The sequence below is a fragment of the Brassica napus genome, chromosome C6 (genome assembly GCF_020379485.1).
Source record: "Brassica napus cultivar Da-Ae chromosome C6, Da-Ae, whole genome shotgun sequence".
Lineage (NCBI taxonomy): Eukaryota > Viridiplantae > Streptophyta > Magnoliopsida > Brassicales > Brassicaceae > Brassica > Brassica napus.
The window spans coordinates 26239246-26251951 of NC_063449.1; the positions used below are offsets into that span (position 1 = coordinate 26239246).

At 34.6% G+C, this 12706-nt stretch overlaps 1 non-coding gene across 1 annotated transcript; it reads right to left on the reverse strand.

Annotated features, from left to right (window-relative positions):
* Window positions 1-11107: 11107 nt before the first annotated feature.
* LOC125589324 lies at window positions 11108-11214 on the reverse strand. The gene has a single exon (XR_007325512.1). It is a non-coding gene; the product is annotated as a small nucleolar RNA R71 (small nucleolar RNA).
* Window positions 11215-12706: the final 1492 nt, after the last annotated feature.

Consider the following 12706-nt stretch of genomic DNA (forward strand, 5'->3'; position numbering starts at 1 on the left):
TATATCTAACACACATGACCTACTTACATTTTGTCGAGCTTACTTCTAAGTCATAAACTTGATGTTTCCTATTCTAATCATCCTCACTCAGTACATGATTCACTTAGTATTATTAGAATTTCATCAAAAATATATCGTTCAATGATATCAATATACTGATTGAATAAAAATCAACCCCAGAGAAAATATATATTTGGGTTGAAAAAAATATATATTTTCCAAATATATAGGTGGATATAAAATTAACCCCATAACTGATGCTAACATTTCCAAATATATAGGTAACAATAAATGTCTACGACATCAATACATAAATTATGATTAGAGAAATATTCGGTTATGTACTGTTATTAGTTAAATATTATGGTAAGACCAAAAATATTGTTAGTTAATGAAATGGTCCAAACAACTTTTATAGGTAGATTTTTTAGGACTCCTTCCCTTTTAATAGTATTGATATAAATATTTTGAAATATATAAGTAGTCCAATTATTAAATTCAATATTTGTGGTAATATTATATATAATAATAAATATTAAAATTCTAATAAATTCTTTAAGTACACAATTAGTTATAAATAAGTATTTTATAATTTTCTCATTGAAATAAAAAGTCTACTCCCTATAAGGCAATACATATTTTTTACAAATGATGTTTGTTTTCATGCTTGATTTAACATTTTATTGTTATTTTATCAATTTTATATGTGATAGATTAATTTTTATTTAATTTAGATATTTTTCTTTAAGTTTTACTTCAAAAAAATTGTTTTTTACTTTGGTTATATCCGAACCGAACCGATATAACTCGAATTCGTACGATATATGATTACTTTATGGGTTTTATGATGCAATACAATTTTGAACCGAACCAGAAGTGTTATTATCTGAACCCGACCCGTACTAATAAAATTTTAGTATGGAACCTAGAAGCGTAAACTTAAAAATCCGAAAACCCGAAAAACTCGACCCGAATGCCAACGGGTACCCAAACGCCCAGGCCTAGATAACATTATTTATGCAGTCCATGGAAACAAATATAGTATCTTTTTTTTGCTAGAATTGAAGATTAGGTTATTCACATGTTGATAAGTCTTTGATTTGTAAACTATAAAACTCACTGCGTATTAGTGAACGCAGTCCCCATAAATCATTGGAAGTTGAACATAAAATCGGTAGGTGATAGAAAAACTATTGAAAGTTGACAATGTAATGCTCTGAGTTGATGCCTCTGCCATCGAACCCAAACATCTTTATTGTGCTACTCATCCAATATTCCTGTTGAATATGAAAGAGTATCATGTGTAACAACTGAAACTGACAGTGCAAAACAGAGTAGGTATGAAGAAAAGACATTGGGCGAACGATAATGTTTATATAACTAAAGATATGTGCCAACGCTAAAACAAAGGCCCAAAAGGGAAACTGCATACGACATATGTTTTCTCTCGAATTTCAGATGCTAAGTCCATTGTATGATGGAGTTTCTGTGAAAGATCTTGGAACTGAAATAACTTTCTTATTTCACAAAACTTAGTTACAAAGATTGACACTTTACAACTTATATAGTATTAGTGTTTTTACGAAAGCCCTAGAATCCCTAAGATAATATATTCACAAGTGGCTTCACAATGTAAGTATCTTTATATTCTCTTAACACTTCATATATTTTTGATAAAATTTAGTAAATATCTAAAACCATATTTAAGCTCTATGCAAAATATAGTACATACACCAAATAATATAATAAAATTAATATAAATTTCAAATTTCAAAAATAACAATTAATGTCTATACACTAAAATCAAATATTTTTCTTATCTTAAAATAAGAAATCTAAACAAATTTTTTTTGTAATTACTATCTCTATAAATTAATAAAATTTCAAAATTCCAACATTATTAATTTATAGAGGTTCTAGTATAGTTAACACACACCCACCTATATAATAACAACTCGACTACCACCTAAGCATACTAATATTTAACAGCTCATTTTATTAAATTAATACATCTACCTATTAATATATCTAATACACATGACCTACTTACATTTTGTCGAGCTTACTTCTAAGTCATAAACTTGATGTTTCCTATTCTAATCATCCTCACTCAGTACATGATTCACTTAGTATTATTAGAATTTCATCAAAAATATATCGTTCAATGATATCAATATACTGATTGAATAAAAATCAACCCCAGAGAAAATATATATTTGGGTTGAAAAAAATATATATTTTCCAAATATATAGGTGGATATAAAATTAACCCCATAACTGATGCTAACATTTCCAAATATATAGGTAACAATAAATGTCTACGACATCAATACATAAATTATGATTAGAGAAATATTCGGTTATGTACTGTTATTAGTTAAATATTATGGTAAGACCAAAAATATTGTTAGTTAATGAAATGGTCCAAACAACTTTTATAGGTAGATTTTTTAGGACTCCTTCCCTTTTAATAGTATTGATATAAATATTTTGAAATATATAAGTAGTCCAATTATTAAATTCAATATTTGTGGTAATATTATATATAATAATAAATATTAAAATTCTAATAAATTCTTTAAGTACACAATTAGTTATAAATAAGTATTTTATAATTTTCTCATTGAAATAAAAAGTCTACTCCCTATAAGGCAATACATATTTTTTACAAATGATGTTTGTTTTCATGCTTGATTTAACATTTTATTGTTATTTTATCAATTTTATATGTGATAGATTAATTTTTATTTAATTTAGATATTTTTCTTTAAGTTTTACTTCAAAAAAATTGTTTTTTACTTTGGTTATATCCGAACCGAACCGATATAACTCGAATTCGTACGATATATGATTACTTTATGGGTTTTATGATGCAATACAATTTTGAACCGAACCAGAAGTGTTATTATCTGAACCCGACCCGTACTAATAAAATTTTAGTATGGAACCTAGAAGCGTAAACTTAAAAATCCGAAAACCCGAAAAACTCGACCCGAATGCCAACGGGTACCCAAACGCCCAGGCCTAGATAACATTATTTATGCAGTCCATGGAAACAAATATAGTATCTTTTTTTTGCTAGAATTGAAGATTAGGTTATTCACATGTTGATAAGTCTTTGATTTGTAAACTATAAAACTCACTGCGTATTAGTGAACGCAGTCCCCATAAATCATTGGAAGTTGAACATAAAATCGGTAGGTGATAGAAAAACTATTGAAAGTTGACAATGTAATGCTCTGAGTTGATGCCTCTGCCATCGAACCCAAACATCTTTATTGTGCTACTCATCCAATATTCCTGTTGAATATGAAAGAGTATCATGTGTAACAACTGAAACTGACAGTGCAAAACAGAGTAGGTATGAAGAAAAGACATTGGGCGAACGATAATGTTTATATAACTAAAGATATGTGCCAACGCTAAAACAAAGGCCCAAAAGGGAAACTGCATACGACATATGTTTTCTCTCGAATTTCAGATGCTAAGTCCATTGTATGATGGAGTTTCTGTGAAAGATCTTGGAACTGAAATAACTTTCTTATTTCACAAAACTTAGTTACAAAGATTGACACTTTACAACTTATATAGTATTAGTGTTTTTACGAAAGCCCTAGAATCCCTAAGATAATATATTCACAAGTGGCTTCACAATGTAAGTATCTTTATATTCTCTTAACACTTCATATATTTTTGATAAAATTTAGTAAATATCTAAAACCATATTTAAGCTCTATGCAAAATATAGTACATACACCAAATAATATAATAAAATTAATATAAATTTCAAATTTCAAAAATAACAATTAATGTCTATACACTAAAATCAAATATTTTTCTTATCTTAAAATAAGAAATCTAAACAAATTTTTTTTTGTAATTACTATCTCTATAAATTAATAAAATTTCAAAATTCCAACATTATTAATTTATAGAGGTTCTAGTATAGTTAACACACACCCACCTATATAATAACAACTCGACTACCACCTAAGCATACTAATATTTAACAGCTCATTTTATTAAATTAATACATCTACCTATTAATATATCTAATACACATGACCTACTTACATTTTGTCGAGCTTACTTCTAAGTCATAAACTTGATGTTTCCTATTCTAATCATCCTCACTCAGTACATGATTCACTTAGTATTATTAGAATTTCATCAAAAATATATCGTTCAATGATATCAATATACTGATTGAATAAAAATCAACCCCAGAGAAAATATATATTTGGGTTGAAAAAAATATATATTTTCCAAATATATAGGTGGATATAAAATTAACCCCATAACTGATGCTAACATTTCCAAATATATAGGTAACAATAAATGTCTACGACATCAATACATAAATTATGATTAGAGAAATATTCGGTTATGTACTGTTATTAGTTAAATATTATGGTAAGACCAAAAATATTGTTAGTTAATGAAATGGTCCAAACAACTTTTATAGGTAGATTTTTTAGGACTCCTTCCCTTTTAATAGTATTGATATAAATATTTTGAAATATATAAGTAGTCCAATTATTAAATTCAATATTTGTGGTAATATTATATATAATAATAAATATTAAAATTCTAATAAATTCTTTAAGTACACAATTAGTTATAAATAAGTATTTTATAATTTTCTCATTGAAATAAAAAGTCTACTCCCTATAAGGCAATACATATTTTTTACAAATGATGTTTGTTTTCATGCTTGATTTAACATTTTATTGTTATTTTATCAATTTTATATGTGATAGATTAATTTTTATTTAATTTAGATATTTTTCTTTAAGTTTTACTTCAAAAAAATTGTTTTTTACTTTGGTTATATCCGAACCGAACCGATATAACTCGAATTCGTACGATATATGATTACTTTATGGGTTTTATGATGCAATACAATTTTGAACCGAACCAGAAGTGTTATTATCTGAACCCGACCCGTACTAATAAAATTTTAGTATGGAACCTAGAAGCGTAAACTTAAAAATCCGAAAACCCGAAAAACTCGACCCGAATGCCAACGGGTACCCAAACGCCCAGGCCTAGATAACATTATTTATGCAGTCCATGGAAACAAATATAGTATCTTTTTTTTGCTAGAATTGAAGATTAGGTTATTCACATGTTGATAAGTCTTTGATTTGTAAACTATAAAACTCACTGCGTATTAGTGAACGCAGTCCCCATAAATCATTGGAAGTTGAACATAAAATCGGTAGGTGATAGAAAAACTATTGAAAGTTGACAATGTAATGCTCTGAGTTGATGCCTCTGCCATCGAACCCAAACATCTTTATTGTGCTACTCATCCAATATTCCTGTTGAATATGAAAGAGTATCATGTGTAACAACTGAAACTGACAGTGCAAAACAGAGTAGGTATGAAGAAAAGACATTGGGCGAACGATAATGTTTATATAACTAAAGATATGTGCCAACGCTAAAACAAAGGCCCAAAAGGGAAACTGCAGACGACATATGTTTTCTCTCGAATTTCAGATGCTAAGTCCATTGTATGATGGAGTTTCTGTGAAAGATCTTGGAACTGAAATAACTTTCTTATTTCACAAAACTTAGTTACAAAGATTGACACTTTACAACTTATATAGTATTAGTGTTTTTACGAAAGCCCTAGAATCCCTAAGATAATATATTCACAAGTGGCTTCACAATGTAAGTATCTTTATATTCTCTTAACACTTCATATATTTTTGATAAAATTTAGTAAATATCTAAAACCATATTTAAGCTCTATGCAAAATATAGTACATACACCAAATAATATAATAAAATTAATATAAATTTCAAATTTCAAAAATAACAATTAATGTCTATACACTAAAATCAAATATTTTTCTTATCTTAAAATAAGAAATCTAAACAAATTTTTTTTTGTAATTACTATCTCTATAAATTAATAAAATTTCAAAATTCCAACATTATTAATTTATAGAGGTTCTAGTATAGTTAACACACACCCACCTATATAATAACAACTCGACTACCACCTAAGCATACTAATATTTAACAGCTCATTTTATTAAATTAATACATCTACCTATTAATATATCTAACACACATGACCTACTTACATTTTGTCGAGCTTACTTCTAAGTCATAAACTTGATGTTTCCTATTCTAATCATCCTCACTCAGTACATGATTCACTTAGTATTATTAGAATTTCATCAAAAATATATCGTTCAATGATATCAATATACTGATTGAATAAAAATCAAACCCAGAGAAAATATATATTTGGGTTGAAAAAAATATATATTTTCCAAATATATAGGTGGATATAAAATTAACCCCATAACTGATGCTAACATTTCCAAATATATAGGTAACAATAAATGTCTACGACATCAATACATAAATTATGATTAGAGAAATATTCGGTTATGTACTGTTATTAGTTAAATATTATGGTAAGACCAAAAATATTGTTAGTTAATGAAATGGTCCAAACAACTTTTATAGGTAGATTTTTTAGGACTCCTTCCCTTTTAATAGTATTGATATAAATATTTTGAAATATATAAGTAGTCCAATTATTAAATTCAATATTTGTGGTAATATTATATATAATAATAAATATTAAAATTCTAATAAATTCTTTAAGTACACAATTAGTTATAAATAAGTATTTTATAATTTTCTCATTGAAATAAAAAGTCTACTCCCTATAAGGCAATACATATTTTTTACAAATGATGTTTGTTTTCATGCTTGATTTAACATTTTATTGTTATTTTATCAATTTTATATGTGATAGATTAATTTTTATTTAATTTAGATATTTTTCTTTAAGTTTTACTTCAAAAAAATTGTTTTTTACTTTGGTTATATCCGAACCGAACCGATATAACTCGAATTCGTACGATATATGATTACTTTATGGGTTTTATGATGCAATACAATTTTGAACCGAACCAGAAGTGTTATTATCTGAACCCGACCCGTACTAATAAAATTTTAGTATAGAACCTAGAAGCGTAAACTTAAAAATCCGAAAACCCGAAAAACTCGACCCGAATGCCAACGGGTACCCAAACGCCCAGGCCTAGATAACATTATTTATGCAGTTCATGGAAACAAATATAGTATCTTTTTTTTGCTAGAATTGAAGATTAGGTTATTCACATGTTGATAAGTCTTTGATTTGTAAACTATAAAACTCACTGCGTATTAGTGAACGCAGTCCCCATAAATCATTGGAAGTTGAACATAAAATCGGTAGGTGATAGAAAAACTATTGAAAGTTGACAATGTAATGCTCTGAGTTGATGCCTCTGCCATCGAACCCAAACATCTTTATTGTGCTACTCATCCAATATTCCTGTTGAATATGAAAGAGTATCATGTGTAACAACTGAAACTGACAGTGCAAAACAGAGTAGGTATGAAGAAAAGACATTGGGCGAACGATAATGTTTATATAAAGAAACTAAAGATATGTGCCAACGCTAAAACAAAGGCCCAAAAGGGAAACTGTAAACGACATATGTTTTCTCTCGAATTTCAGATGCTAAGTCCATTGTATGATGGAGTTTCTGTGAAAGATCTTGGAACTGAAATAACTTTCTTATTTCACAAAACTTAGTTACAAAGATTGACACTTTACAACTTATATAGTATTAGTGTTTTTACGAAAGCCCTAGAATCCCTAAGATAATATATTCACAAGTGGCTTCACTCTGACCGTTTGATTCACACACACAACGGTCTAAAGGAATTGTGAAGGACCACTTCACCAGCTGGCTTAGTCTGCTTCAAGACTGTACTACTGCAACTCTGTTTCGAATGGTTTGTGTTTGGCGCGCCTTGACTCGGGCCTTGTTGAGTTGGACTTGATTTAATACTAAGGCCCATCTTCTGCGCTTCTTGCTTCATACTTCATACAACCTCCCGCAAACTTGGAAGTTGAAGGTTCCCAACGCCAAGTTTGGATCGTAGTGACTGAAACGCTTGCCGGGGAAGGGAAAAATATCCGCAAGCTGCAGCATCGCCGGAATGTGTTGCACATTGACAAGCCCAAGTGCCACTCGTTCTCTGATGTAGTGGTAGTCCACCTCGAAATGTTTGGACCTGCTGTGGAACACTGGATTGGCCGATAAGTGGACAGCAGACAAGTTATCACATTGCAGGAGAGCAGAGCTGGACTGAGAGATGTGATTATCCCAAAGAAGAAAGTTAATCCAAGTGAGTTCCGCTGCCATCTGAGCCAAGGCACGGTACTCTGCCTCTGTAGAAGACCTAGACACAGTAGGCTGCCTTTTAGCACACCACAAGACCAAGTTGGAGCCTAATAACATACAGAATCCAGTGTTGTTGATCTTCGCGTATCATGACAACCCGCCCAATCACTATCACTATAAGCCTCAAGAGAAAGAGAACTGTCTCGGTATAGATGAAGCCCATAGGCAGTGGTACCTCTAATGTAACGCAGTATTCGTTTAAGGAGACCGAAGTCGGTCACTGTTGGAGCATGCATCCGCTGGCAAATGAAGTTCATCGCAAACTGAATATCATGGCGTGTGAGAGTCAAGTACTGTAATTTGCCGGCAATGCTACGGAAGTACGTCGGTTCGGGGAAAAGCTCCTTCTCTTTGAACGCAGCATCGAGACGAGTAGGTAAGGGAGTAGGCATTGGATTGGCTGATGCCATGCTTGCTTCGCGAAGAATGTCTTCAGCATACGCAGCCTGATCGAGGAACAAACCGCTCTCAGTACATTGAGCTCGTATACCGAGGAAGTAGTGAAGATCACCCATGTTTTTCATAGAGAATGTATTGCTGAGTGCTGTCACCAAATCATCAATCAAGGATGGAGTGTTGCCAGTTATCAAGACATCATCAACATATAGAAGTAAGGCTAAGGACTGACTTCCTTGATGAAAGGTGAACAGCGAAGGATGATATATTGCATATTTCCATTATCTTATCCATTCATCCATGTGCATTTTGATCATATAGACTAGGATTTAGTCATATTTAGGTTACATTTTGCATACATGAGTCTCTATCAGGTGTTGGAGTGCCACATGGAGTTCTTGGGGCTATTTGGATGCATTTGGAGCTCAAAGGAGGTGATATATGTGATCATTGGACGAGCAGAGCAGGGGAGCGAGGTTCCGCAGCGACGTCATGAGGTCGCTCCAAAGCACCTCTCAGAGCGACCTAGCTGGAGCGACCCCGTGAAGTCGCTCGCCATACTCACCCCGTGAAGCGACTTGCCCAGAGCGACGCGCCGAGGTCGCTCGCATCTCACACACCTCTCGGAGCGACCTCCTAAAGCGACGCCATGAAGTCGCTCGCGTTCTCGTCACTCCGAACAGTCTTAGATGACCCTGGAGCGACCTCTCAGAGCGACCTATCAAGGTCGCTCCCGATCCAGAGCGACCCGTTGGAGCGACACACCAAAGTCGCTCGGGACCTCTCGCCCGGAGACACCAAAAATCGGCCCTGGAGCGACCTTCCGGAGCGACACCTGCAAGTCGCTCCGCGTTATTTTGCTGCCGAAAATCATGACTTCTCAAGGACCTTTTTGCAATTTATTTTGGACGTTTTACATTTCTAAAACCTATGTTTTAAACATCTTTGGTAGCCACCAGAGAGATTATCTTTGGATCTATTGAGAAATACACAAAAACTCTCTTGAGAAGTTCATCTCTTGGATTTTGATTGTTATGTTCTTGTGTTCTTGTTGATTTCTTATCTATTTCTCTACATGATTAATCTGAAATCCAATATGGGTTTAAGAGGAATCATGGAGATTAGTGAGTAATCACCTTTTGAATTCATGGGTTAGGGAGATTAAGGGTGATTAGGTTAGTTCTAGGATGTTTTAGTGTAGATCATTCTTGTTCCTTGCTAGTAGAGTATTCATAATGCATCTTCTGAGTTGGCCACTCAAAAGTTGATCAATAGGCATTTCCCACCCGAAAGGTGTTTGATGAAATGCCTGAGACAACTCTCCTAGGCTTTTAGTATACTTTGCCAAAGACATTTGTTGTTAAAGATGCTAAGATAGCTAATAGACTTGTTAGTAATGATTGCTTTCATATTATTCAACCAAAGACATTTGATGTTTGAGATATGTTAGCAAATGAGCATTCATCTAGACATAGAGCTTGCTTAGAATTGTGTCTAGGCTTAAGGTTGATAGTTTGATTGATCATTTGCCATCCTTAGTTCGATACTTGATCACCCAAGGTCTAATCCCTATGCCCATGAGTTCTCTTTTCCCTTAGTCAAGAAAGTATCATTCTGTTATTGCTTTCTAGTTTTAGTCATAGCTTAAAACCCATCTAAATCATTGGTTGCACTTAGATTAAGTGAGTACTTGCATTCTCAGTGCTTTGATATCCCTCAGAACTGGTTCGACAATCACTATACTACAACATTTGTCTTAGGAGCCTTGAAAACTCCTAACATCAAATTGGCGCCGTTGCCAAATTCTGAGTAGATTTAAACATTGAGATTTAGTCACTTGCTTGAGACTAAGTCATTTTAATTTTGTTTTGTTACTGATTCTTCTTCTTCACCTACCTTTCACTTTCAGGTGTATGAACTTGAGGAGCAGGGGTCCATCAAACCTAGTTCCAATAGTAGCAGACATCAGAGCTTTTGAGAGGGAGTGTGCTAGAGCTAGAAGAGAAGAAGAACACCAGGCCCACTTGGATATTGATATGGCAGATCCACCGCAAGGGGCAGAACACCAACCGCGGGCAGCTCGACCCATTGGCACTTACGACCGCCCCAACATACATGGTCACAGATTCGGAATCCGAGCACCAGCTGTGGCAGCCAACAACTTTGAGGTCAAGTCAGGACTCCTCAACGTGATCGAGAACAACAAGTATCATGGCTTGGCTCTGGAGGACCCATTTGATCACTTGGATAGGTTCGACAGCTACTGTGGGTTGTCAAAAACCAATGGTGTGTCCGAAGATGCCTTAAAGCTCAAGCTATTCCCTTTCTCTTTGGGGGATAAGGCACGTCAGTGGGAGAAGTCTCTACCCAGCGACTCTATCACCACTTGGGATGAGTGCAAGAGAGCATTCTTGGAGAAATTCTTCTCATCCTCAAGAACTGCTAAGCTGAGAAATGAGATCTCCAGTTTCCAACAGAAGAACTTGGAAGGATTCAGTGAAGCCTGGGAGAGATTCAAGGGCTACCAAGCTCAATGCCCACACCATGGTTTCTCTAAGGAGAGCTTGCTGAGCACATTCTACCGTGGTGCTCTTCCTAAGTACAGGGCCAGACTGGATACAGCTAGCAATGGGTTCTTCTTGGGGAGAACTGAGGAAGATGCAGAGGAGCTGGTTGACAACATGGTAAAGAGTGATGCAGTCTACAGTGGAGACCACGACAGAAGCAGTCGAACAGATGATAAGCAGACGAGGAAGGAGTTGAAAGCTCTACAGGATAAGATAGACATCCTCCTTGCTGATAAAGCCACACAAGAGCAGCTGCACTTTGTTGGTAACCCAAGCCAAGATACACCACCTGTTGTCCATGAGGTTGAGGGTTTGGAAGGTCAGGAAGAGCTGTGTTTCATCAACAACAATGGTAGCTGGTACAAAAAAGAGCCCAACTTTCAGTACAACAACTACCAACAGAAATCCTATCCCAACAACCAACAGAGTGGTTATCCGCCTCGAAACAACCAGCAAGGCAGCTATCAACCTCATCAAAACCCCTCATCTGGTTCCTCTGCTCCTCAAGAGAGCAGCACTGACACCCTGCTGAAACAAATCTTGGAGTCTCAGACTAGAAGTGAGAAGCATGTTGGTTATGAGTTGAAAAACCTTCATTCCAAGATTGATGGGAGCTACAATGAGCTCAACAACAAGTTCTCACATCTTGCTTCTACAGTCAAGAATTTAGAGAATCAGTTTGCTTCCATGAACACTCACCAGACTCGCCAGCAAGGATCTCTACCTGGAAAATCTGACCAAAACCCCAAGGAGGCCAAAGCTATCACCCTTAGGAGTGGTAAGCAGTTACCTCCTACAACCCTCACCAGGGATGCTGAGAAACTAGGTGAAGAGGTGGCCATCAACTTAGATGATGAAGTGGTGATTGTTGATGAGAAAATCAATGATGAAATCTTGGAGAAGATTGTGGAAGCCAAGGGTAAAGGAAAGGTTGGGGAAGCGAAGAAAACAGTGAAAGATGGTGAAGTTCTTGCTCCAGCAAGTGAGAATTCTTTTGTTCCTCCTCCCTATGAACCCAAACTACCATTCCCTGGTAGATTCAAGAGGCAGCTGCTAGAGAAGTACAAGGCTTTGTTTGACAAGCAAATGAGTGAAGCTCAGGTTGCAATGCCCATCATCGATGCTTTCATGTTGATTCCTCAATACAACAAGTTCCTGAAAGATGTTGTAGCTGCAAAGAAGAAGGAAATGGAAAGCATGATGATTCTTACCCATGAGTGCAGTGCCATCATCCAAAGGCTTGATGTTCCAGAGAAGTTAGAGGATCCAGGATGCTTCACACTACCTTGTGCTCTTGGACCTATGGTATTTGAGAAATGTCTCTGCGATTTGGGAGCTAGTGTCAGCGTGATGCCTTTGTCTGTTGCAAAGAAGCTTGGATTCACTCAGTACAAGAAGTGTAAACTCTCTCTGGTGTTAGCTGATCGTTCAGTGAAGTACCCTGTGGGCATCTTAGAGGACCTACCTGTGAAGATT